The 27,632-nt window shown below is 38.9% G+C and overlaps 1 protein-coding gene across 12 annotated transcripts in view; it reads left to right on the top strand.

Annotated features, from left to right (window-relative positions):
- ENOX1 (ecto-NOX disulfide-thiol exchanger 1) overlaps positions 1-27,632 on the top strand; it is a 744,157-nt gene that overhangs the window by 375,911 nt on the left and 340,614 nt on the right. For 9 of the 12 annotated variants that reach the window (XM_064270093.1, XM_064270090.1, XM_064270092.1 and 6 more), the window contains one exon: positions 12,699-12,842. The exons of the other annotated variants lie outside the window; for them this stretch is intronic. The gene's annotated coding sequence lies outside the window, so the exon portion shown is untranslated. The remainder of the gene's footprint in view (positions 1-12,698; positions 12,843-27,632) is intronic. 12 annotated transcript variants of the gene reach the window in all.

Here is a 27,632-nt window from a genome sequence, read left to right as displayed (position 1 = left end):
TTCTATTCTAGGCTCCGATTCAGGATACCACATTGCATTTAGTTATCATGCCTCCTTAGTCTCCTCCAGTCTGTGACAATTTCAGTTTTTCTTTGTCTTTCATTACTTTGACAGTTTTGGAGACTACTGGTCAAGTATTTGTAAAGTGATCTTCTCACCATGTAATATCAGGTATACACGATACTTTTTACAGGTGCCGTTAACCTTGATTCCTTGGTTAAAGTGATGTCTTCCAGGCTTCTCCAGAGTTACTATTTTCTTTTTCCATATTATATTAATTATTAGCAAATTCACTAAAATCTAACATACAGCGAGAGAGAGAGAAACTGGACTCCATTTCCTGGAGGGAGGAGTATCAAAAATTTTATGTATATGTTAAAAGCACCACAGTAATTAATAAATATTTTAGGCAGGCAACTTTGAGGCTATTTAACTATCTTGCTTCTCTTTAAAGTTTTGGCCAAGAATTTTAGTATTCATCAGTGGCCCTTGCCTGGAATAATTACTACTGGTTGCTCTATTTTCTATTTCCCTCATTCTTTCAACATTTATTATTTGGAAGGAAGGAAGACTTGCAAGGAAGACTTGTCTCTTCTCTCCCATTTATTATTCAATCATTTATGTCATCATGGACTCAAGAATATTTATTTTATTCTTTGGGCTTTATAGTCCAACACCGTTGTCTTAGTTTCCAAGTGCTTCTGTAACACACATACTGCAAGTAGGTGGCTTCAAAGAACAAAAGATTATTTTCTCACATTTTAAGAGGCTAGAAGTCTGAACTCAGGGCACTGGCTCTAGGGGAAGTCTCTCTATCAGGTCTGCAGGGAAATCCTTCTCTCAGCTTCTCTAACCCCGGTGTTTCTTGGTGTTCCTTGGTTCCTTGGCCATCTCCACAAGGCATCTATCTTTCTTCCATTTGTACTCACTTGTCTCTGTCTAATCTGTTCTTATATCTCAAAAGTGATTAGGTTTAAGACACACACTATAGTGGTATGACCTCATTAACATTAGAAAACCCTATTTCCAAATGGGATTACATCCACAAGTACATGGGTTAGAACTCCAACACATATTTTGGGGGTGCACAGTTCAATCCATAACAGCAATCATTATTTTGTTTCTGAAATTGTTCCAGCTTTGGTCATTGGACACTCAAGTTGGTTTCTGTGTCCTTTTGACGTGCCCACCTTTCTTTTTATTATCGTCATTGTTGTTAACACTTCTTTGCTTTTTGATGCTATTAGATGCTTCAGGCTCATCTCCAATAGATGTTTGAGCTAAGTGACATAGTGAACAAGTCAAGAATTTCGTAAATATATATTGAATGCTAAAAGGACTATACTCAGTGCTATGGAGAACAGTGAAGTATGCAACATAGCTTCTGCCCTCAAAAACCCTGTAATCTATTTTCAGAGATAAAAAGAAACTAATGAAAGATAACTTAAAAATATATATAAGGCAGTACAGTATTAAATCAGCAAGGGCTGGAGAAGCTAATAGAAGAGAATAAATAACGTTGAGCTGAATACGAAGGAAATGAGTTCCGAAGATATGTATATGGTTTAGTCAAGTGAAGTGGAGAGGAAAACACAGAAGTGCAGAGATTTTGTTACTATAAGGTGTGTGAAGCACTAAAAGATAAAGTCATCATCGATGAAATAGACAAATTTCTTGTTTAGTAAGATGTAACTTACTAATACTAATACAAGAAGAATCAAAAAATGTGAATAGCTCTGTATTTGTTAAGTGAAATGAATTCATAATTAAAAGCCATCCCAGAAAGAAAACTCCAGACTCAGATGATTTTGGTCTGAATTCTTTCAAACATTTAAGGAAGAAATAATACTAATTCTTAACCAGATACAAAAAATAGAGGAAGAGGGAGCACTTCCCACGTCACTTTCTGAGGCTTGCAGAACCCTGATACCAAACCCTGATAAAGACGTTATTAAAAAATCGTACATCATTATGCCTTATGGTTACCAACACAAAACTTAGGAACAAGCAATTAGGAAAAAAGAATGCAATCGTACCTAAAAAGGATCACAGCCAAATCGAGTTTATTCCAGGAATGCCAGTATGCTTTAACATTAAAAAAAAAATCAATACACTTTGATAGATTACAGGGTAATTATGTGGTCCTCTCAATAGATACAGAAACCTTGGTGGTATAGTGGTCAAGTGCTACGGCTGCTAACCAAAAGGTTGGCAGTTCGAATCCACTAGGCGCTCCTTGGAAACTCTATGGGGCAGTTCTACTCTGTCCCATAGGGTTGCTATGAGTTGGAATCGACTCGATGGGAAGGGGTTTGGTTTTTTGGTTTTCGCAATAGATACAGAAACAACATTTGGCAAAATACAATACTTAATCAAGATGAAAGCTCCGAACAAGACGAACAACAAAAGAGATATTCCTTAATCTGATAAAGGGCATCTATGAAAAACCTACCACTAACAATGTTGAAGCAATGGATGCTTTCCTCCTAGTAAAGAACTAGACATGGTTGTCACTTTCATCAAGCCTGTTCAACATTGTGCCAGAGTCCTAGCCAAAACTATAAGGCTAGGAAAAGAATTAAAAAGCATAGACTGGAAAGGAAGAAGCAATAAAACTTTCTTTGTTCACAGATGACATGATCATGTGCATAGACAAATTTAAGGTAACCAAAGATCTATATGAGTTTAGCAAAAAACTAATTCAGCAAGGTTATAAGATACAAAGCCAATACCAAATATCAATTATATTTCTATGCACCAAGAAACAATTGGAAAATGGAATATGAAATTAAAAACAATACCACTTACAGTACATAATACTGGGGAAGTCAGCACAACTTGACCAAAGTAAAGTCATGGAAACTTCATAAACCCCCCTCCAAAAAAACCAAACGTGTTGCCGTTGAGTCGATTCCTATTCATAGCAGCCCTGTAGGACAGAGTAGAACTGCTCCATAGGGTTTCCAAGCAGCAGCTGGTAGATGGTAGATTTGAACTGCCAACCTTTTGGTTAGCAGCTGAGCTCTTAACCACTGTGCCACCAGGGCTCCAGGAGCTTCATAGACACATCCAAATTCCCTGAGGGACCAAGTTACTAGACTGAGGGCTGGGGACCATGATCTCTGGGGACAGGTAACTCAATTAGCATAACATAGTTTGTAAAAAAGATGTTCTACATCCTACTTTGATGAGTAGCGCCTGGGGTCTTATAAGCTTATGAGCAGCCATTTAAGGTACATCTGTTGGTCCCACCCCATCTGGAGCAAAGGAGAATGAAGAAAACCAAAGAAACAAGGAAAATATCAGTCCAAAGGATTAATGGGTACAACTACCACAGCTTCCACAAGACTGAGTCCAGAACAACTAGATGGTGCCCAGCTACCACTGCAGACTGCTCTGACAGGGACCACAACAGAGGGTCCTAGACAGAGCTGGAGGAAAATGTAGAACAAAGTTCAAACTAATCAAAAAAAGACCACACTTACTAGTCTGACAGAGACTAGAGAAACCCTGAGAGTATGGCCCCCGGACACCCTTTTAACTCAGTACCGAAGTCACTTCTGAAGTTCACCCTTCAGCCAAAGATGAGAAAGGAGTATAAAACAAACAGTAACACAAGTAGTTCAACCATGTGTACTAGACTAAATGGGTACACCACTCCAAAAGCAAAGACAAGAAGGTAGGAAGGGACAGGAAAACTGGATGAATGGAAATGAGGGTCCTCAGGTTGAGAAGGGGAGAGTGTTGACACATCCTGGAGTTGGCAACCAATGTCACAAAGCAATTCGTGTATTAATTGTTTAATGAGAAAATAAGTTGCTCTGTTAACTTCCATCTAAAGCACAATTTATATATATATATACACACACACACATATATATACAAATGCCACTTAAATAGTATCAAAACTATAAGTTACTTAAGAATATATTTACAGAAAAAAGTGCAAGGTCTGTACACTAAAAGTTAAAAAAACATATCTAAGAAAAATTAAAGAAGACCTAAACAAATGGAGAGATATACTGTGCTCATAAAATGGAAGACTCTATTATTGTTAAGGTGTCAGTTCTTCCCAAAATAACGTATAGATTGAACGCAGTCCCCAAAGGGTAGTTTTTTTTGTTTTGTTTTGTTTTTGGTGGAAATTAACAAGTCAGTTCTGAAATTTATATGGAAATACAAAAACCTTGGAAAGCCACAACAGTTTTGAAAAAATGTATGACACTGTTGTGGGACTCACATTCCTTGATTTCAAGAGTTAATACAAAAAGTACCAATAATTAAGAAAATATAATATTGTATAAGGTTAGACAGATAGATCAATGAATTAGGATAGACTGTGAGGAAATAGACGTGACCTTCTTCAGTCAATTGATTTTCAGCAAAGGTGGCAATTTAGTGGGGAAAGGAAAGACTCATCAACAAATGATGCTATAACAACTCATTAACTGTATTGAAGAAAAATGGACCTCAATCCCTGCCTCACACCATACACAAAAATTAGAGGTATCGTAGTTCTTTACCTAAAAGCAAAAATTATGAAGTTTATTGAATAAAATGTGTAAGGATGTCTTAGAAAGAAGGCAGCTGTTTCTTAGGATATCAAAAGCATTAACCTTATAGGAAAAAATGGCAAATTGGACTTCATCAAAATGAAAAACTTCTTCAATTAAAAGACATTGTTAAAATAAGCAAGTCACAGATCAGGGAAAATAATTTGTAACACCTATGTATGGCAAAGGAATTGAATCCAGAATACATAAAGAACCTCTAGGGCTCAGTGAAAAAAGGACAAATAATTAATACCCCATAGGCAAATTATTTGAACAGAAATTTAACAAAAAAGATATAAGAATATCCAATAATTATTTGTAAATCTAATAGTGACATCATCAGTCATCAGGAAAATGCACATTGAGAACCACTTCACACCCACTAGAATGGCTAAAAAGGACTGACAACACCAAGTATTGATGAGGACGTGGAGATACTGGAACTGTCTCAGAGAGTGCTGGTTAGTGTATAAGATGTTACAGCCATATTTGGAGAATTGATGGTTTCTTATGCAATTAAACACACACCTTCCCCATCACCCAGCGATTTCAAAACCAGGTATTTACCCAAGAAAAATGAAAGCATATATACACAAAAAGCCTTGTACAAGGATGTTTACAACATCTATCAACAGAAGAATGGATAATAAATTATGATATATTAATATAATTAAAATCTCACACAGTGTAATACTACTCAATTATACAATGGAATAATACTCCTGAATGGACTAATGTATTTGACAGCATGAATAAATCATAATCATTATGTTGAGCAACAGAAGCCAGATATAAAAGAATACGTACTATACTATTCTATGTGTATGAAGTTCAAGTACAGGCAAAACCATCTATGGTGATAGGAATCAAAACTCCACTGAGGGGAAGGATGAGCTGTAAAGGAACTTTCTGGAGTCGTGGAACTGTTGTTTACCTTGAGTAGTGTGTAGGGTTAGTGTGCAGGTTACTTTGAAGTGTACATTTGATGAAGCTCATCAAACTATATTCACTTAAGATCTGTGCATTTGACTTTATGAAAATTATAGCCCAGTTTAAAAAAAAAAAAAAAACTTAAAGACATAGTCCTTGATATTCTCTACTGATCTTTAGGAAAAAGATTTATCAAGCTTCTGTTTTTCAGTATTTATAAACATAGGAAGGGATGCGTCATTTTTCAAAGTCAATATAACTGAAAGTTAAGTCACTGTCTCTCTCTACTCCCTAAGCATGCAGACAGATAACAGTTCCCTGTCTTGAATTTCTACATTCTGTCAGTGTTCTTACAGTTTCCTCAGGCCCAGGCTCAAAATATTCTCATAGTCTGTGACTATTTCTTCTCTCTCATCATCAATTCCATTTAGCTGAACACTAATTTCTTCTACTTCTCTGTATTTTTCTCCTACCCTGCCCTTCCTTTCTGGTTCCACTGCTGTCTCTCTCATTCCCCCACTTAGCAATAACTCCTACTTTTTTATTCTAAACACTGGTATAACATTCATCTTCCAGAAACATGTTCCTAATCAAAATCCATCTAATACAAAAACACTTCTAATTGTGCTAAGCCATCTACAAAATTTCACATTTATTGTTCTGGAATTCATGCTCTAGTCTTATTCTCCATACCCATGAAAATCTCCACCCCAGCCACCACAAGTGTCACAGTTTGCCTCATTTCAACTTATCATTGTGAAGGGGTGTGTGTTTCATCTTACAATTTTCAGGTTTATTTGTACCTTTCTTAAACCAAAAAAAAGCAAACTCGTTTCCATTGAGTCGATTCCGACTCATAGCAACCTTTTAGGACAGGGTAGACCTGCCTCATAGGGTTTCCAAGGAGCAGCTGGTGGATTCGAACTGCTGACCTTTCAGTTAGCAACTGAGCTCTTAACCACTACGCCATACCTGTAATTATAGACAATAAGAAGTTAGCGTGGTGATCGTTCCATTGTTCTTGGTTACGTGCAGACACTGCTGCTGAGGCTTTATCGCTTACTCACTTGCTCATTTGGCAAATATATATTGAGAAGCTGAGAACCTGTCATATGCTGGGCCCAGTGGTGGGAGCTGTAAATTTTGTTGCCAGCATGATGGACATGGTCCCTGTCCTGACAGAGCTTTTAACTCAACAGGTGAGAGAGGAATTTAAAACGTAATTATAACTTAGTGGGATAAATGTTCTGGAGGGGGAGGAATCTTATATTAGTTATGTATTTGCTACATTACAAATTATTCTGAATGGTTATAAACAACACTCATTTCTTATCTCACAATTTCTACGAGTCAGGAGTCTGGGCATGGCTTAGCTGTGTCTTCCAGCTCAGTGTCTCTCACAAAGCTTCAGCTGAGGTGTTGGGTAGGGCCATAGTCATCTCAGCTGGGGCAGGACCTATTTCTGACCTCACTCAGTGGCGTTGGCAGGATTAACTTCCTCACAGCGTGTTGGACTTAGGGCCTCAGTTTCCTGGCTATTGACTGGAAACTTCCTTTTGATCCTTGCCAAATGGACCTCTCCACAGGACAGTTCACAACACGACGGCTGACTTCATAGAAAAGGGAAGAGAGATGTCACTTGACATCAGTTTTGCCACATTTTATTCATTAGAGGAGTCCTTGGGTGGTACAAATGGTTAACACACTCAGCTGCTAACAGAAAATTTAGAAGTTTGGGTCCACCTGAGGTGTCTTGGAAGAAAGGCCTGGCTATCTACTTCTGAAAAATCAACCATTGAAAACCTTATGGAGCCCAGTTCTATTTTGATGGATATGGGGTTGCTATGAGTCAGAGTCAACTAAATGTCAACTGGTATTCATTAGAAGACACTAGATCTAGACCATACTCTGAGGAGGGGTTACATAAAGGTGTGACTTCTAGTGTGGTTGAAACCCACCCAATGGCACCAAGAAAGAAAATGCCTGGCAGTCTGCTTCCATAAAGATTATAGCCAAGAAAGCCCTGTGGAGCTGTTATGCAATGTAACACATGGGGTTGTCATGAGCTGAAATCGACTCAACACAATGTTTTGTCTTGTTTTTGAAATGGAAGAAATTGCTTTAAGTTAGCCAGGTAAAGAGGGAGAAGGCAAGGGCCTTTTCCAAACATGCAGAACAATAAGTGCAAAGTCCCAAGACTGAGCAAGAGCACGGCCAATAGGAGGAACTAAAGTTCATCGTTGCTGCATGAGGTGTTATCTTCTAAGCTTTGTTCCTTTATGTGATGCTAGAATGGTTTGGAATTCAGTAAAGGAATAAGCCAGAAAGACCGGCATATATGTGATAGGCTTTCATGGTTCAGTAGAAGGGATAAGGGAGGGTGAGAAGTGAAAGATGACACCAGATCTTTTGTTGGTTCACTGTCCTTCAGCACAGCCTCGAGAGCTAGGAGGCAGGAGGGGGTGGGAGAATCCAAGACACGGTGTGTTTTGAGCTCTTTAATGCAATATCCTATGGGTTTGGCAAGGACAAAGTAGCCTGGCTCAGTGAGCCCTTGAAAAAGGAATGTATTCGGAGGGACTGTATTTTAAATCCATAAATGGTGAGATTCTTGCCAAGCTTCTGTTTGAATTAAATAAAGCGCAGAATTTGAGGGAAATCAGGATGTTTATTAACGTGATAAGACAACATTTCTAAACGGAGGATACGAAATCAAATAGGGTCTTTGTTTTCATTGTTTCTGGAGAACCACAGCCACAGTCATTTTGTGGCTCTGTGCTTGTAAGAATACTGTACATCTTTTCATTACACTTTCCAGAATAAAAGGGCGTATGGTTTCTCTCCACAGTGACAGGCATGTTTTCTTGAACAATGCCCTGTAAAGGTCACATGGGAGATTTGAGTCACAAACCCTATGATTTAAATTTGAGGCTAAGTTTAAAAATGGTGTGTCTAGAGCTTGCCAAGTCCCATCAAAGCCCTGGTGTCATTTTGGATTACAGTTGTATAGAGCAGAGTTCAGTGGGATACTGTGTGGTTCTTAACAGCAATACATAGATTTTCTTCTTTGTGTCATTTCCTGACTGTGTCCTTATGGCGGTTATCTGTGTACTTTCACACCAAATCCTGGAAAACAATGCCTAATCTTATGGGTTTATTTTTTTCCCCCTAAAGTGGCTCACTTTCTAACTTGTCAATTATCATCGGAGGGTTTCTATTTCAATCATTTGTGTTTGTTCAGTTATGGCAGATCTTCAACACTAACTTCCTCACTGAAGCCTTTTTGATTTCCCTCATCCCAACAGGTAGGACCTCCAATTCCGGTGGAGCTTCAGAGCACTTTTAATCCCTTATGTCACTCATGCTATCAATTGGCAACACTACTACTACTTTCTAACACTTGATGAGTTCTTACTATGTGTCTCTCACCATGCCAAGAGCTTTATATGGATTATTTTCCTTAATTCTCACAAAAACCTGTGTGGGAAATGGATTTTTTACTGCATTTTGCAGATGAGGAAGCTGGGGCCGAAGAGGTTGAGTACCTTGCCTAAAGACAGACAGCTAGTAAGTGACGAAGCAGGAACACCCTCAGGCAGTCTGATTCCAGATCCCATTCCATCAAACACTTATAGGTTCCCTCTCCTTTCTGACATCTAGCTGTATTACCCTACAGGAGCCCTGGTGGCACAGTGGTTAAAGTGCTCAGCTGCTAACCAAAAAGTCAGTGGTTTGAACCCACCAGGCGCAACGAGGGAGAAAGATGTGACAGTCTGCTTCTGTGAGGATTACAGCCTTGCAAACCCTATGGAACAGTTCTACTCTGTCATGTGGGGTCAGTATGAGTTGGAATCGACTTAACGGCAATGGGTTTTGGTTATACAGGACAGTAAGATGCTTGAGAAAAAGACAGTATCGCTTATTTCCATATTGCAGGAATTTTCTGGCTTATTGATTGACACTAATAAGTACTGGCTGAATGAATGCTTAAAAGTTGCCATGGGAATTTTATGGGAAATGGGGCCTGCTAGTTTATGCATGTAATGTAGAACTTTGTCTTTAAGTGTTGTGATAAAAAACAGATGCTAGTATGTGAAGTTTTAAGAAGAGGATTTATTTTTTATTTCTGTCATTTAGGTTAGATTTCATGGTACAAATATTTCCCCGCCCCCCCCCCCCATTCTTTGTTGAGTTCTTCTTCCTTCTTTCATGCAAAGATAAACCAGCTCTGTTTGCTCTGTCCTTTCTATTCCCCCATGTAGAAATCCCAGCTTCAGGCCTGCAGAACCTTGAAGATGTTATCGATCATTTCCTCTGTTTCTTTATTCATGACTTCAACATCTGTTGCCAAAAAAAAAAAAAAAATTTCAGAAAGTTGTCAGTGACTTTGCTGTCTCCATCATTTTCTGGCCTTTCTGAGGAGCTTCCCAAGTATAGTATAGATAAGAGGGAAGGTTCCAAAATGCAGATGAAACTCTAAGGCATTAAAAACTGGCACTTTGAGGGAAATTTTGGAGTGTTTACTTGGTGTGCAGTGACCGTAACACACTGTGTAAGAGCGGGTATTGAAACACCTGGTGGAGGGTAAGCTCTGCAGCTCTCTGTGTTGGCACTAGAAACATTGGAAGTGTGTAGGTATTTGACTAAAAAGGAGAATGGAAATCCCAATGGAGCCCTGTGAGCCTTGCTCAGTTACCTTTAGCCGTTAAGACGGATGTGGCCATGAGGACGACCACCTGTCTGTCAGTTTGTCATACTGTTGTAGTTCGTGTGTTGCTGTGATGCTAGAAGCTATGCCACCAGTATTTCAAATACCAGCAGGGCCACCCATAGTGGACAGGTTTCAGCAGAGCTTCCAGTCTAGGAAGAGAGACCTGGTGGTCTACTTCTAGAAACCAGCCAATGAAAACCTTAGGAATCACAACGAATATGGTCCAATTACCACTGATCATGAAGATGGCACAGGACCAGGCACCGTTTCATTCTGTTATACATAGGGTTGTCATGTCAGAACCTACTCGGCAGCAACAACAGCCATGAGGAGATACTCAGGTGATATCCTCAGAAGACGTGGGTTGTGTTCCTAATTGCATCAGGAAAACCTAGTGTCCACTCTTACTGTGACAACAAAGGAACCGTGGGTCATGTGTGTTATGGGGCCACAGGAAGGCAAAAAGTTTCCTTTGTTCTCCTTGCTGTACTCAGCCCATAGACCTGCGTGGTTCTCAATAGGGCTGCTCTCTTTGCATAAGGAAGAAAGATAAGAGGAAAAGTACACTGCTGAAAGCTACGTGCCTGCGTTTCTATGGATGGGATCAGACTTAGTAAGACATTTGGTATAAAAATATAGCAAATAGTTGTTGTTGTTATTAGGTGCCGTCAGGTCAATTCTAAAGCACAGGAACGCCATATAACAGAGTAGAACTGCCCCAGGGTTTCCCGGGCTGTAGTCTCTGTGGGAGCAGATCACCAGGTCTTTTCTCCTACAGAGAAGATGGGTGGGTTCAAACCACCAATCTTTTGGTTAGCAGTTGAGCACTGAACCATTGTGCCACCAGGCCAAATTAGGAAAAGGAAATTTCTTAATTTAGGAATACTTAAATTAATTTGCTATCATTGTGGCATTATCCGTTTTCTTATCAATTTCGTTTGTGATGAGATCTTTTTTTTTAATTTTTAAAAATTTTTATTGTGCTTTAAGTGAAAGTTTACAAATCCATTCAGTCTCTCATACAAAAATGTATATACACCTTGCTATTTTTTTTTATATACTCCTAGTTGCTCTCCCCCTAATGAGACAGCGCACTCCTTTTCTCCACCCTGTATTCCCGTGTCCATTCAGCCAGCTTCTGTTCCCCTTGACTTCTTATCTCCCCTCCAGACAGGAGCTGCCCACACGGTCTCATGGGTCTACTTGAGCCAAGAAGCTCACTCCTCACCAATATCATTTTCTTATAGTAGTCCAGTCCAATCCTCTGAAGAGTTGGCTTTGGGAATGGTTCCAGTCATGGGCTAACAGAAGATCTGGGGACCATGACCTCTAGAGTCCTTCTAGTCTCAGTCAGACCATTAAGTCTGGTCTTTTTAGAAGAATTTGAGGTCTGTGTCCCACTGCTCTCCTGCTCCCTCAGGGGTTCTATGTTGCTTTCCCTGTCAAGGCAGTCATCAGTTGTAGCCAGGCACCATCTAGTTCTTCTGGTCTCAGGCTGATGTAGTCTGTGGTGTATGTGGCCCTTTCTGTCTCTTGGGCTCATAATTACCTTGTTTTTGGTGTTCTTCATTCTCCTTTGCTCCAAGTGGGTTGAGACCAATTGAGGCATCTTAGATGGCCACTTGCTTGTGTTTAAGACCCCAGATGCCACTCACCAAAGTGGAATGCAGAATGTTTTCTTAATATAAATTTTTTTTTTTTTTTTAATCATGTAGCGCACAGCATGAAATGAGGAGAAGAGCCAGCTCTGGGGTCTTTGGGCTTTGATAGACCCAGATTCTAAGTCTGACCTCAAAAATACATGCTTTAACTCATCTGTCAGTTGGAGCCAGTGCTATCCACTTGCAGGGCTGCTGTTGAGATTAAAGAGTCCATGTGTGCAAAGCCCCTTTCGTAGTGCCTCACCGCTGTAGGTACTCAGTAAATAAAGTGTTGTCTATGTGCTCATGTTCTGTCAACAGTTTTTCAATCCCAGCCTGGTTAGATCAGGGGGACAGAACTAAGAAGTGTGCTTAGTCATAAAATACTCCAGACCTTTAGAAATGTATAAATATAGTGCTGAAAAGTGAATGTATCACCATGCCATTTATGGCTAAGAAGATTGTCAGTAAAAATTAATAGAAAATAACATAATGCTAAGGAGTCCTGGTGGTGCAATGGTTAAGTGCCTGACTGCTAACCAAAACGTTGGTCATTCCAACCTACCCAGTGGCTCCATGAGAGAAAGACCTGGCAATCTGCTTCCATAAAAATTACAGCCAAGAAAACCCTATAGGGCAATTCTACTCTGTCACACAGGATTGCTATGAGTCAGAATCGACTCCACAGTACACAACAACAATGATAACCACCCACCAACCCACTGCCGTCGAGTCGATTCCGACTTATAGCAACCCTAGACAGTAGGTGCCAATATAGTACTCTCTGACCACAATGGTTGTGACTGCAAATAATGGTATTTTGGACTTTTCCTAACAGTGTACTTTTTTTCCTCTTGCTTCCAGGAGCATTTGGCATGTCAGAGCCACACTGTCTTCCTTGGGCTTTCCTTTGTGAACTGATTCCATTTAAAAGACTCTTGTGAACGTGTTGTTTCAGTCAAGTCCCCAGAGAGTACATTTGTCTTCTGAACTGCTGGTGATTTTAAGGTTTGTGTTAATTTTTCTATTTCTCTTATTGAAGATAGTAATTTTAGGGATTTTTTTTAAGTGAATAGTAGTCCTACTATATTGCAGTAAGATTTCTGGAAGCCGATTGTACACAGAGTTCAGTTTAATTCTTTGATTTTATTGGTCGGTAGGTGTAATTTGATGTGCCACTTCTCATACTTCACATACTTATCATTGAATACCCTGAGGGATGTTACAAGGATATTAAAGACACAGTATCTCCCACATTGTCTTAAAACAAATTTTGTTTTAAATTCTAACTCAACAGATTCAATAAATTTATATCGAATGTCTACATTTATCATATTTTGTTAATTATTTTCAATTAATTAAGACCATGTGGGTACATTATATTTTGAATCACTGAAAATCAAAACTGCATTTGTGAATATCGGCTAGTTTTATCATTTTGACATTTTTTAAATTATAAAGTCTCAGTGGCCAGAATGTTTTCATTTCGTTCTACTAAGGGGTACTCTCCCTATTATTTATAATGATAAAACCACTTTTTATGTGTGCATATTAACAGCTGGAAAAATCATTAAAACATTTGTTGCTTGCTCAAGGAAAAAGATTGCTAGGAACACAAGCATCTTATTTTGGAAGTACATGTTTTGCTTTGAGATGTAGTACCAAGCAAAAGACTTTTATTCTGAAAGTACTTTCCTACAAAGACCTAAGCGAAGGCTAAATTCAGTCCAAGCATCTTTCCTAAAAGAAGAAAGGGGCAGAGTATAGGCTAAGGCTTGTTACATTGAGGGGAAGAAAACTAAATGAAGAGCTACGGAGAAGGAACACAGTCCTTTCACCAGAATGACATGTCTTTCTCCACAGCTATTTACTTCATTTGGTAGGACTTTTTATTCTGTCCACAGTGACAAATGTTTCCCCCCTTAATAGCCCTTTACTGTGGTTGTTTTTTTCTTTCTTTTATTTCTACTGAGAAATCAAAGTAGATTTTGCTGCAGTACTGGGCTAGGCTCCAGTTTTCCCTGTGCACCCTTCATTGCTGGGCCTCACGATTAACTCACTCTAAGTGTGGGGTATGGGGGCACTTACTGCGGGAGGGAGTGGATGGGAAGTTATGCCTCCATCCTCCAGGCTGTCCGTTTGGTAGGATATCATCGTATATTGAACCTAACATATCTGTAGAAACAGAAGGGTGGGAAAGGCCATGACAAGCTACCTAAATGGTCCTCGCTAATCTACAAATGGGAGTCCCTGGGTGGGGCAAACATTTAAGCGCTGGACTACTACTAGCTGAAAGGTTGGCTATTCGATCCCACCCAGAGGCACTTCAGGAGACAGGCTTGGTGATCTGCTTCTGAAAGGTCGCAGCCATGAAAGCCCTATGGAGCACAGTTCTGCATATATGGGGTCTCCATGAGTCAAAATTGACTTGATGACAACTAACAACAACAACAAAGTCTACAAGAAGGAGTCCCTGCATGGTACAAATGGTTAATGCTATCTGCTGCTAATCAAAAGGTTGGAGGTTCAAGTGTACCCAGAGGTACCTCAGAAGAAAGACCTGGTAATCTGCTTCTGAAATATTAGCCACTGAAAACTGTATGGAGCCCAGTTCTCTGACACACATGGGTTCACCGTGAGTTGGAATCAACTTGATGACAACTGGTAGTCCACAAGCAAGATCCCACTTGATGTGCCTGAAACCAATAAGAATTATTTATTTTAAAACCTTCACAGCCAGGGATCCAGTTTTTTTTTTTTTAACCTAATATAGGTTCTCTTTTCTTAAAACCCTTGTTGTCAAGAAATCCTACGTAATTCCTGACCTCATATTAAATGTTAATTTTTTTTCTTTGGTGGAGAGAGAGAATTGGTCAGAGCACCCCAGCACGATCAAGGATTCAGCTCTTAAACCATCCTTTTTCTCTTTGGAAGAGATAGAACCATTTTTTAAGAACTTCTCCTATAAAATTATAAAATCCAAAATGTTATATATCTTCACAGTTCTTTTCGTGAGTCTCCTAATTTCTCTATATCCCACTTAAGTGTAAGATTCTAACCATTGGTGTTTCTCAATAAGAGCACTATTGGCATTTTGAGGGGGGACAGTTCTTTGTGATGTGAGACTGCCCCATGCATTTTAGAATGTTCAGTAGCCCTGATTCTCAGCCAGTCGCGCCCCTCCAGCCTGAGCCCTCATTGTGTTAACCAGAATCAAACCTTTCACATTCCCCTGCAGAGGAGGGCCACATTGAGAACTATAGACTCCTCTTTTGACTTTGAGAAGTCAAGAGGGCTGACACTGGCAGAGTTGGGTCCCCCATCTTTTAATTCTGGGTGCCATTCTCTTCCCACTCTCTGATACTTCTACTCTGAGCTTGCATATATTCTTCAACTGCCTAGAAACATACTGACCTGCACATATGTATACTCTGTTGGAGAACCACAGTTTTTGCTTTGATATTTAAAGCAGATCATTGTTGTTTGCTACAAGAACATGAGTAATGGAAAGATTATTTCGCAACACAGTGTGGTGAGAGTGACAGAAAAACACCAGAGAGGGGAGCAGCTCTGGGATGTTGGGAGCAGCAGGGCATGGACCCAGGGGAAATGGTGCACTTAACGTCCAAAGGCAGCAGGTCAGGAACCAAGGGAGGAAGGGGTAGAAAATCTGAGGGAGAACTGGGGAAAGGGTAAGTACTGAAGGAATTTTTTTTACTTCTTTTTTCATCAGCTACTCTAATTTCACCTCTCTCCTCTAAGCCATGACTTCCTCATAAATCCCAGGGTCAATTTGGAGGCGTCTCAAGGGGTCCGTGATTCCAGCCGAGCCTCTCTCTCCCTTCAGCCTTGACACGCCTTCCCTGACCCACCCCACTATACTCCGTCAACATTTCTGTCTTCTCCCTCACTAACTTGCCGCCAGCTCCCCGCTTCATTTTTCATGCATGCAGAGTAAAGAAACCACCTCTATTTCTCCTGAACCTTCCAAGGTCTCGAGTAAAGTTGTAAATTAAAAGGAGAGGACTTAGCAGCAAATGAGCTTCAGTAAGTTTCTCCCACAAAAACTTGGCTAAGGCTCTGGTCTCTTGAGACATGTACCATAATCCTAGTATCACCTTACCTTGGACAAAGAAATTCTCATTCACTGTTTTTTCTTTGGATTTAACATAAGAAATTATTTAATTCCCTAGTGAAGAGGTTACTTAATAACAAAATTTAAAGAATTCACCACCGAAGGATACCGTTATAAGTAGCAAAGTCTCCATTGTTACAGTTGGATTGTACTTAATATCTGCCTTACCTTCCCCGAAATATACACAATAAGTAAAAAAAAAAAAAAGAAAATTGGCAGTTCCAATGTTTGGTGACCCCAGATGGGTCCAGTAAGCAGGGAGCTAAAAATAAGAACTGGACTACAGGATCCTTTGCTTTGCTTTCTAGTAAGATGAGGAATCCCACATGATAAGATTTTTCATCTATAAAAAGGCCACATTTATGGAGAGAGAAAAATATCATCAAAGGGTTTTCGATATCTTGTGTTTTTAATTATTTAAAGCTTTTGACTGAGTTCCTGAGCCGGGTTTTTAAAACATGGTGATTTTCCTGTCCTGTCTCCTTTTGTGCACAAGACAAAAAGTTATATTTGAGTTCTCATAGTTTCTCATTTCCTGAAATGCACTGCTAGCTCTATGAACACGGAAGAATAAATATTAGCTTTATGAGACCACGTTCTTATACTAGTTGAAAAATAGCCTATAATAAAAAATACAAGGATATAATATTGAAAATTATAGACCAATATGCCCTCTTATTATGGGCGTATATCTAACCCTTATGCATGGAAACTGCTTTTTCAGAAAAATACGTTCTGCGCAATTCCACTTGTGTCTGTGATATGTTTCCACCCCTCATGTTTAACGGCATATCTCAAGTGACTCTTGCCTCCCCAGAGAAATGCTTCCAACTTGTTTTCTACCATGCTTTGTTAAGAACTCTCTAGCCACTTTCTATTCATTCTAAGAATTATATATGATCCAAAATTAAATAAAATATTTGTGGATTCCCTTCCTTCTTGATTCCTCCAGCACCCCATGGTCATTTTGAAAGAAAAAGAAATCTTTGTGAGGGATTTAAAAAAAAAAGCTAGTTGTGGTGTTGCATAGCTAATCAACGCTTGAAGTGTGCAAATTGTTATTCCAAACCAGACTGTAATAGTACATTTTTAGAAGCAATGAAAATGTAGCATCCATTAACCACATCTCTTCAATCCCACATCCACACCCTTTAAGGAAGAAAGAGTAACCCACATGAATAGAATATGAGTTGAAATACTCTTTTAAATATAATTATGTTTGGATAATTCACTTCTATCCGAAAATGACATTTCCATTTGCCAAAAGTGCCACTGATTTATCATATCGAGGACAGTCTTTTTCTTCTGCTTTCTCTCTGCATTGTTCCTCTTCCTGAAGATGGAAAATAATCAGCCTTGTGTATCCCCAGGAAACCCTGGTGGCATAGTGGTTAAGTGTGGTGGCTGCTAACCAAAAGGTCGGCAGTTTGAATCTACTAGGTGCTCTTTGGAAACGCTATGGGGCAGTTCTACTCTGTCCTATAGGGTCACTATAAGTTGGAATCCACTAGACGGCAGTGAGTGGGTTGTGTATCCCCAGCTCAGAAGTAAGAAAACTAGACTTACCGGAACAGCTCCTTCTAATTGCCTAAATTTCTATAGCTTTCGTCTTAAACAACAGATCTTAGAAATATCTAAATTTTTATTATTAAATAGCTTAAAAATACAGAAAATAATAAATCCTATGCATCCACCCTCAGATTTTAAAATGTTGACAACCATCTTTGCTTCAGATCTCTCTAATTTTTATAGATGCTTATTTATTTAGGCAAATCCATCATTTTTTGCTGTATGATTTGTGTTTGTTAATATTTTTTAAGTTTATTGTGCTTTAAGTTTGCAGTGCAAATTAGTTTCTCCTTCAAAAACTTACGCTCAAATTGTTTAGTGACCTTCCTTGCAATCCCTTGCAATGTGGCACCACTCGCTCCGTTTTCCTTTCCACCCTGCATTCCCAGTGTCCATTCTTCCAGTTTTCCCGTCCTTCCTGCCTTCTCTTTGCTGTTAGGCGGGTGTAATCCATTTCACTTCTTTTACTTGATTGAGCTGAGAAACACATTCTTCACGTGTGTTATTGTTTGTTTTATACGCCTGTCTAATCTTTAGCTGAAAGGTGGACCTTATGAGTGGCTTTAGTTCTGAGTTAGTAGGGTATCAAGGGGCCATAATCTCGAGGGTTCCATTTTCCTTTTGTCTTTAGCTTTCTTCATTCTCCTTTACTTTGGATGGAATGGGAGCAATAAATATATCCTAGATGGCCATGCACAAGCTTTTAAGACACCAGATGCTACTCACCAAAGTAGGATGTAGAACATTTTCTTTATGAACTATGGTATGCAAGTTGACCTAGGTGTCCTTCGAGACCGTGCTCCCCAGCCCACAGCCCAGTAACTCGGTCCCTCAAGGTGTTTGGATGTAACTAGGAAGCATCTATATCTTTGCCTTGGTCAATTTATGCTGACCACCCATATATCTTGTGTTGTCTTCCCCTTCACCAAAGAAACACTTGTCTACTATCTAGTTGGTGAGTTCCCCTCCCCACTCCTCCCTTCCCTCTAACCATCAGATTGTTTTTCTCTGCATGTACACCTTTTCTTGAGTTTTTATAATAGTGATCTCATACAATATTTGTGCTTTTGTCATTGACTTATTTCACTCAGCATAATGCCCTCTAGATTCATCCATGTTCTGAGGTGTTTCACAGATTCATTATTCTTCTTTATCTTTGCATAGTATTTCACTGTGTGAATATACCATAATTTCTTTAACCATTCATCTGTTGGTGGGCACTTAGGCTGTTTGCATCTTTTTGCTATCGTGAATAATGCTGCAATGAACGTGGGTGTGCATGTGTCTACTAGTGTAACATCGCCTATTTCTGTAGGAAATATTCCTAGGAGTGGGATTGCTGGATTGTATGGTATTTTCATTTTTAAGGAAGCACCATATCATTTTCCATAGTCGTTGTACCATTTTACATTTCTGCTAGCAGTGCATAAGAATTCAAATTTCCCCGCAACCTTTCCATCATTTGTTATTTTCTGTTTTTTTTTTTTTAATTAGTGCCAGTAATGTCAGGGGTAAGATAGTATCTCATTGTAGTTTTGATTTGCCTTTCTCTAATGCTTTTTTTTTTTAATGCTTAATGATTTCAAGCATTTCTTCATGTGTCTGTTAGCTGCCTGAATGTCTTCTTTGGTGAAATGTCTGTTGATATTCTTTGCGAACTTTTTAATTGGGTTATTTTTCTTTTTATTGTTGAGGTGTTGAAGTATTCTATAGATTTTAGATATTAGACCATTTTGGGGTATGTCATAGCCAATTTTTTTTTCCCAGACTATAGGTTTTTTTTTTTACACTTTTGGTGAAGTCTGGTGAGCATAAATGTTTAATTTTTAGTAGCTCCCAGTTATCCAGTTTATCTTCTGGCATTTGTGCATTGTTAGTTATGATTTGTATTCTATTTATGTTGTATATTAGGGCCCCTAGTGTTGTCCCTATTTTTTATTCCATGATCTTTTTCGTTTTATGTTTTACATTTAGGTCTTTGATGCATTTTGATTTAGCTTTTGTGTATGGTGTGAGGTATGGGTCCTGTTTATATTTTTACAGATGGACATCCAGTTTAGTAAGCACAATGTGTCAAAAAAACTCTTTCCCACTGTTTAATGGATTTCAGCCCTTCATCAAAGATCAGATAACAATAGGTGGATATATTTATGTCTGGGTTCTCAGTTCTGTTCCATTGATCTATGTGTCTGTCATTGTACCAGTACCAGGCTGTTTTGATTACCTTGACTGTATTGTAGGTTCTGAGATTAGGTAGTGTGAGGCTGCCTACTTTGTTCTTTTTCTTCAATAATGCTTTGCTTATCCAGGGTCTCTTTCCTTTCCATATAAAGCTGATGATTAGTTTCTTCATCTCGTTAAGGAATGCTGTTGGTATTTGGATCAGGATTGCATTATATCTGTAGATTGGGTTGGGTAAGATTGACATTTTCACAATGTTGAGTCTTCCTATTTATGAGCATGACGTGTTTTCCCATTTATGTAGGTCTAACTTGGTTCCTTGCAATAGTGTTTTGTAGTTTGCTTTGTGTAGGTCTTTTATGTCCCTGGTTAGATATATTCCTAAGTATTTTACCTTTTGAGAGGCTATTATAAATGGTATAGTTTTCCTCATTTCCTTTTCAAAGTTCTCTTTGTTGGTGTATACGAATCCAGCTGATTTTTGTATATTGATCTTGTGTCCTTCTACTCTGGTGAATTTCCAGTAATTTTCTTGTAGAATCCTTGGGGTTCTCCATGTACAGGATCAGATCATCTGCAAATAGGGATAATATTACTTCTTCATTACCAATTTCGATACTTTTTTATTATTTCTTTCTCTTTTTTGCCTTATTCCTCTAACGAGAACTTCCAGCACGTTGCTGAATACTAGTGGTGATATAAGGCATCCTTCCCTTGTTCCTGTTCACAGAGGGAATGCTTTCAGCCTCTCTCCCTTAAGAATGATGTTGTGGGAGGCGGAGCCAAGATGGTGGAATAGACAGAAACTTCCTGCAAGCCCTCTTTACAACAAAACCTCCCCCCCAAAAAAGTGAAATGAGTATATTTGTAACAAGCCGGGAGCCGTGAGCTTCAAAGGCAAGCTTAGAAAGTGAAGTGAGGGGAGGGGGAGGAAGAGACCGTTCAGAAGAGAAGAGTTACCAGACCTGAATCATGGGGAGCCCTCAGCACCAATCCCGGAGCAGCAGCGGGGGGCTGTTACTAGCGTTTGGCCGCAGTTTCCTCAGGGTGGAGCAGCCAGCCACACAGCCTACTCACACCTCTGGAACCAGAGAATAACAGCACTCTCGGCAAAAGCTAAGTCCTTGCATATATTTTAACATGCCTCCCCACCCCCAAGCTGGCTTCAGCGGATGAATCCCTGGGCCTGAGATAGGCACCGTTGAGCACCTACAGCCACCATCCTGGCCTTTGGGAAGGAAAAAATTTGCAACTGGGGGAAAAGATAATTAGCTAGCTCCATTAGCCAGGGTAGCTCAGGACAGAAGCAGCTCCTGTCCAGGCTTAAACACTCCATGGCCTTTGAGCATCTTTCCCTCCTGCATGGACTTACATGGGCCTATTTCGGGAGAATAGGCCCTTATTGGCAGACTCCAACTGTTTCAGCTGTGCAGTTGAGAGGTGAGTGTTTAATGTTTGACATTGCTTTGCCTGTTAAACAAGTCCTCACCTACCACATCAGGGACCTAAGGACTGCTAGCTCCACTCAGGTCGCCCAGCCACCTGTGACAGGGGTCCAGGGATAACTGGTACCTCCCAGTCCTTACAACCAAAAACTTTTGGTGCACATGGTCCATCTGCAGAACCCACCCACCTGCATGTTCTAGGGAACGGGAACATGCTTTCCTCAGAGACACTCGGGGGTCGATTCTCAGGCCCCTGCCTTGTTCACAGCATGACCCCCTGCTGCGATCAGATACCGGTATATATGCCAATCACCCCTGCCCCTCTAAGACTGTAGGACAGAACCTGTACCACATACTTGATGATCAGCTACCTGGAAACCTGAGCTGAATTCATACAAGAAAAGTGAATAGACACCTAGACTGATATACCTGAAAATAGCTCTATCCATCTGGGGACAGGACATCAGAGCTCCAAAGGCAAAAATAATCAATCTAGCTCACTCAAACAACCCATTTGGGTATATCAAAACAAAACAAACTAAGAAGCTACAACACAGTAAGCAAGCATAAACTAATACAATAACTTACAGATGCCTCGGAGACAAGAGTCAATATCAAGTCACATAAAGAAACAGACCATGATCACCTCAACAGGCTCTCAAAACAAAGAATTGAGGGATTTTCTAGATGAAAGTGCATTCCTGGAATTACCAGATGCAGAATATAAAAATTTAATATACAGAACACTTCAAGACATCAGGAAGGAAATGAGGCGACATGCAGAACAAGCCAAGGAACACACAGATAAAGCAAATGAAGAAATCAAAAAGATTATTCAGGAACATAATGAAAATTTAATAAGCTGGAAAAATCCATAGACAGACAGCAATCAGAAATTCAGAAGATTAACAATAAAATTACAGAATTACACAACTCTGTAGAAAGTCAGAGGAGAAGAATTGAGCAAGTAAAAGCCAGAATTTCTGAACTCGAAGATAAATCTCTTGGCACTAATATATTTGCAGAAAAATCAGATAAAAGAATTTTAAAAAATGAAGAAAACTTAAGAATCATGTGGGACTCCATCAAGAGAACACAGATGGAAAACAGAAAATACGGAGAGAATTCTTGAAGATTTGTTGGCAGAAAACTTCCCTGATATCGTGAAAGATGAGAAGATACCTATCCAAGATGCTCATCGAACTCCACATACAGTAGATGGTAAAAGAAAGTCGCCAAGTCCTAATCAAACTTGCCAAAACCAAAGATAAAGAGAGAATTATAAGAGCAGCGAGGGATAAACGAAAAGTCACCTACAAAACAGAGCCGATAAGAATAAGCTCGGACTACCCAGCAGAAACCATGCAGGCAAAGAGACAATGGGATGACATATTTAAAAAATTGAAGGAAAAAAATTGCCTGCCAAGAATCATATATCCAGCAAAACTGTCTCTTAAATATGAAGGTGATATTAAGACATTTCCAGATAAACACAAGTTTAGGGAATTTGTAAAAACCAAGCCAAAACTACAAGAAATACTAAAGGGAGTTTTTTGGTTAGAAAATCAATAATATCAGATATCAATCCAAGACGAGAACACTGGGCAAAGCAACCAGAAGTCAACCCAGGAAGGGAAATCCAAAAAAACAAAGCAAGATTATTAAAAAAAAAAAAAAGCCCCAAACAGGGTAACACCAATGTTATTATATAAAAGAAGACTACAGTAATAAAGAGGCTTTTTAAGAAACATAATCATAGACCTTCCATATGAAAAGGAAGATATGACAATACAAAGAAATAAAAGTTAGCTTTAAATTTAGAAAAATAGGGCTAAATAATAAGGTAACCACAAAGGAGACAAACTATCCCACTCATCAAAATAAAGTACAAGAAAAAAATAGAGACTCAGCAGAAACAAAATCAACAACAACAAATATGAGGAAAGGACAATATATAAAGATAATCTACTCAGCACATAAAATTAAGTGGGAAAAAAAACTGTCAACAACATACAAAAAATGACATCAAAATGATAGCACTAAATTCATACTTATCCATAATTACCCTGAATGTAAATGGACTAAATGCACCAATAAAGAGACAGAGAGTGGCAGAATGGATTAAAAAACAAGATCCGTCTATATGCTGCCTACAAGAGACACACCCTAGACTTACAGACAAACTAAAACTCAGAGGATGGAAAAAAAATATATCAAGCAAACAACAATCAAAGAAGAGCAGGAGTGGCAATACTAATTTCTGACAAAATAGACTTTAAAGTAAAATCCATCAGAAAGAATAAGGAAGGACACTATATAATGATTAAAGGGACAATACATTTTTTTTACACCAAGAAGATATAACCATATTAAATATTTATGCACCCAATGACAGGGCTGCAAGATACATAAAACAAACTATCAGCATTGAAAAGTGAGATAGACAGCTCCACAATAATAGTAGGAGACTTCAACACATCACTTTCAGTGAAGGACAGGATATTCAGAAAGAAGCTCAATAAAAACACAGAAGATCTAAATGCCATAATCAGCCAACTTGACCTCATGGATATATACAGAACACCCCACCCAACAGCAGCCAAGTATACTTTCTTTCCAAGTGCACATGGAACATTCTGTAGAGTAGACCACGTGTTAGGTCATAAAGCAAGCCTTAGCAGAATCCAAAACATTGAAATATTACAAAGCACCTTCTCTGACCATAAGGCTGTAAAAGTGGAAATCAATAACAGGAAAAGCAGGGAAAAGAAATCAGACACTTGGAAACTGAACAATACCCTGCTCAAAAAAGACTGGATTATAGAAAACTTTAAGGATGGAATAAAGAAATTCATAGAATCCAAAGAGAATGAAAACAATTACAATCAGAACCTTTGGGACACAGCAAAAGTGGTGCTCAGAGGCCAATTTATATCAATAAATGCACTCATACAAAAAGAAGAAAGGGCCAAAATTAAAGAATTTATCCCTACAGCTTGAACAAATAGAAAGAGAGCAACAAAAGAAACCCTCAGGCACCAGAAGAAAACAAATAATAAAAATTAGAGCCAAACTAAATGAAGTAGAAAACAGAAAAACAGTTGAAAGAATTAATAAGGCCAAAAGCTGGTTCTCTGAAAAAATCAACAGAATTGATAAACCATTGGCCAAACTGACAAAAGAAAAACAGGAGAGGAAGCAAATAACCCAAATAAGAAATGAGATGGGCGATATTACAAGAGACCCAACTGAAATTTAAAGAATTATATAGGATTACTATGAAAAATTGTACTCAAACAAATTTGAAAACCTACAAGAAATGGATGAATTCCTAGAAGTACACTACCTACCTAAACTAACACAAACAGAGGTAGAACAACTAAGGAGGCCCATAACAAAAGAAGACATTGAAAAAGTTATCAAACTCCCCCCCCCAAAAAAAAGCCCTGGTCTGGACCCCTTCACTGCAGAGTTTTACCAAACATTCAGAGAAGAGTTAACACCACTGCTGCTAATGGTATTTCAGAGCAAAGAAAAGGACGGAATACTACCAAACTCATTCTATGAAGCGACCATATCCCTGATACCCAAACCAGGTAAAGACACCACAAAAAAAAAAAAATCATAGACCTATATCCCTCATGAACATAGATGCAAAAATCCTCAACAAAATTCTAGCCAATAGAATTCAACAACATATCAAAAAAATAATTCACCATGACCAAGTAGGATTCATACCAGGTATGCAGGGATGGTTGAACATTGGAAAAACAATTAATGTAATCCACCACATAAGTAAAACGAAAGACAAGAATCACATGATTTTATCAATTGATGCAGAAAAGGCATTTGGCAAAGTTCAACACCCATTCATGATAAAAACTGTCAGCAAAATAGGAATGGAAGGAAAATTCCTCAACATTATAAAGGACATTTATACAAAGCCAACAGCCAACATCACCCTAAATGGAGAGAGCCTGAAAGCATTCCCACTGAGATCGGGAACCCGACAAGGGTGCCCTTTATCACCACTCTTATTCAACATTGTTCTGGAGGTCCTAGCCAGAGCAATTAGGCTAGACAAAGAAATAAAGGGCATCCAGATTGGCAAGGAAGAAGTAAAAGTATCTCTGTTTGCAAATGACATGATCTTATACATAGAAAACCCTAAGGAATCCTCCAGAAAACTACTGACGGTAATAGAAGAGTTCATCAGAGTATCAGAAGATAAACATACAAAAATCAGTTGGATTCCTTTATACCAACAAGAAGAACATTGAAGAGGAAATCACCAAATCAATGCCATTTACAGTAGCCCCCAAGAAGATAAAAGACTTAGGAATAAATCTTACCAGAGATGTAAAAGACTTATAGAAAGAAAACTACAGTACACTTCTGTAAGAAACCAAAAGGGACTTACATAAGTGGAAAAATATACCTTGCTCATGGATAGGAAGACTTAACATTATAAAAATGTCTATTGTACCAAAAGTGATCTATACATTTAATGCAATTCTGATCCAAATACCAAGGACATTCTTTAATGAGCTGGAGGAACAAATCACCAACTTCATATGGAAGGGAAAGAGGCCCCGGATAAGTAAGGCATTACTGAAAAAGAAGAACAAAGTGGGAGGCCTTACTTTACCTGATTTTAGAACCTATTATACTGCCACAGTAGTCAAAACAGCCTGATACTGGTACAACAACAGATACATAGACCAATGGAACAGAATTGAGAATCCAGACATAAATCTATCTACATATAAGCAGTTGATATTTGACAAAGGCCCCAAATCATTTAAATGGGGAAAAGACAGTCTTTAACAAATGGTGTTGGCATAACTGGATATCCATCTGCAAAAAGAAATGAAACAAGACCCATACTTCACCCCATGCACGAAAATGAGCTCAAAATGGATCAAAGACCTAAATATAAAATCTAAAATGTTAAAGATCATGGAAGAAAAAATAGGGACAATGTTAGGAGCCCTAACACATGGCATAAACAGTATACAAAACACTATTCAAAATGCCGAAGAAAAAGTAGATAACTGGGAGCTCCTAAAAATCAAACACCTATGCTCATCCAAAGACTTCACCAAAAGAGTAAAAAGACTACCTACAGACAGGAAAAAGTTTTTAGCTATGACGCTTCCGATCAGCGCTTGATCTCTAAAATCTACACGATACTGAAAAAACTCAACTGCAAAAAGACAAATAACCCAATTAAAAAATGGGCAAAAGATATGAATAGACACTTCACTAAAGAAGACATTCAGGTAGCTAAGAGATACATGAGGAAATGCTCACGATCATTAGGCATTAGAGAAATGCAGATCAAAACTACAATGAGATTTCATCTCACTCCAACAATGCTAGCATTAATCGAAAAACAAAATAATAAATGTTGGAGAGGCTGTGGAGAGAGTGGAACACTTACACACTGCTGGTGGGAATGTCAAATGGTACAACCACTTTGGAAATCGATTTACGCTTCCTTAAAAAGCTAGAAATAGAACTAGCATAGGATCAAGCAATCCCACTCCTTGGAATATATCCTAGAGAAAAAAGAGCCTTTACGTGAACAGATATATGCACACCCATGTTCATTGCAGCACTGTTTCCAATAGCAAAAAGATGGAAGCAACTAAGGTGCCTATCAACAGATGAATGGATAAATAAATTATGGTATATTCACACAATGGAATAATATGCATCGATAAAGAACAGTGATGAATCTGTGAATCATTTCCTAACATGGAGGAATCTGGAAGGTATTATGCTGAGTGAAATTAGTCACTTGCAAAAGGACAAATATTGTATAAGACCACTATTATAAGAACTCAAGAAATAGTTTAAACAGAGACAAAAATATTGTTTGATGGTTACAAGAGGGGGGAGGGAGGGAGGAAGGGTGGGAGAGGGTGTATTCACTAATTAGATAGTAGATAAGAACTACTTTTGGTGACAGGAAAGACAACACACAATACAGGCAAGGTCAGCACAACGGGACTAAACCAAAAGCAAAGTTTCCTGAATAAACTGAATGCTTCGAAGACCAGCATAGGGGTGTGGGGGCCATGATTTCAGGGGACATCTAAGTCAATTGGCATAATAAAATCTATTAAAACATTCTGCGTCCCACCGTGGAGAGAAGCGTCTGGGTCTTAAACGCTAGCAAGTGGCCATCTAAGATGCATCAATTGGTCTCAACCCACGTGAGTCAAAGGATAATGAAGAACACCAAGGACACAAGGTAATTACAAGCCCAAAAGACAGAAAGGGCCACATAAACCAGAGATTACATCATCCTGAGACCAGAAGAGCTAGATGGTGCCCAGCTACAACCGATGACTGCCCTGACAGGGAACACAACAGAAAACCCCTGAGGGAACAGGAGAGCAGTGGGATGCAGACCTCAAATTCTCATAAAAGACCAAACTTAATGGCCTGACTGAGACTAGA

Source organism: Loxodonta africana, chromosome 17 (genome assembly GCF_030014295.1).
Source record: "Loxodonta africana isolate mLoxAfr1 chromosome 17, mLoxAfr1.hap2, whole genome shotgun sequence".
Lineage (NCBI taxonomy): Eukaryota > Metazoa > Chordata > Mammalia > Proboscidea > Elephantidae > Loxodonta > Loxodonta africana.
The sequence above is the reverse complement of the archived record's forward strand: the minus strand, read 5'-3'. Positions and strand labels throughout refer to the sequence as shown.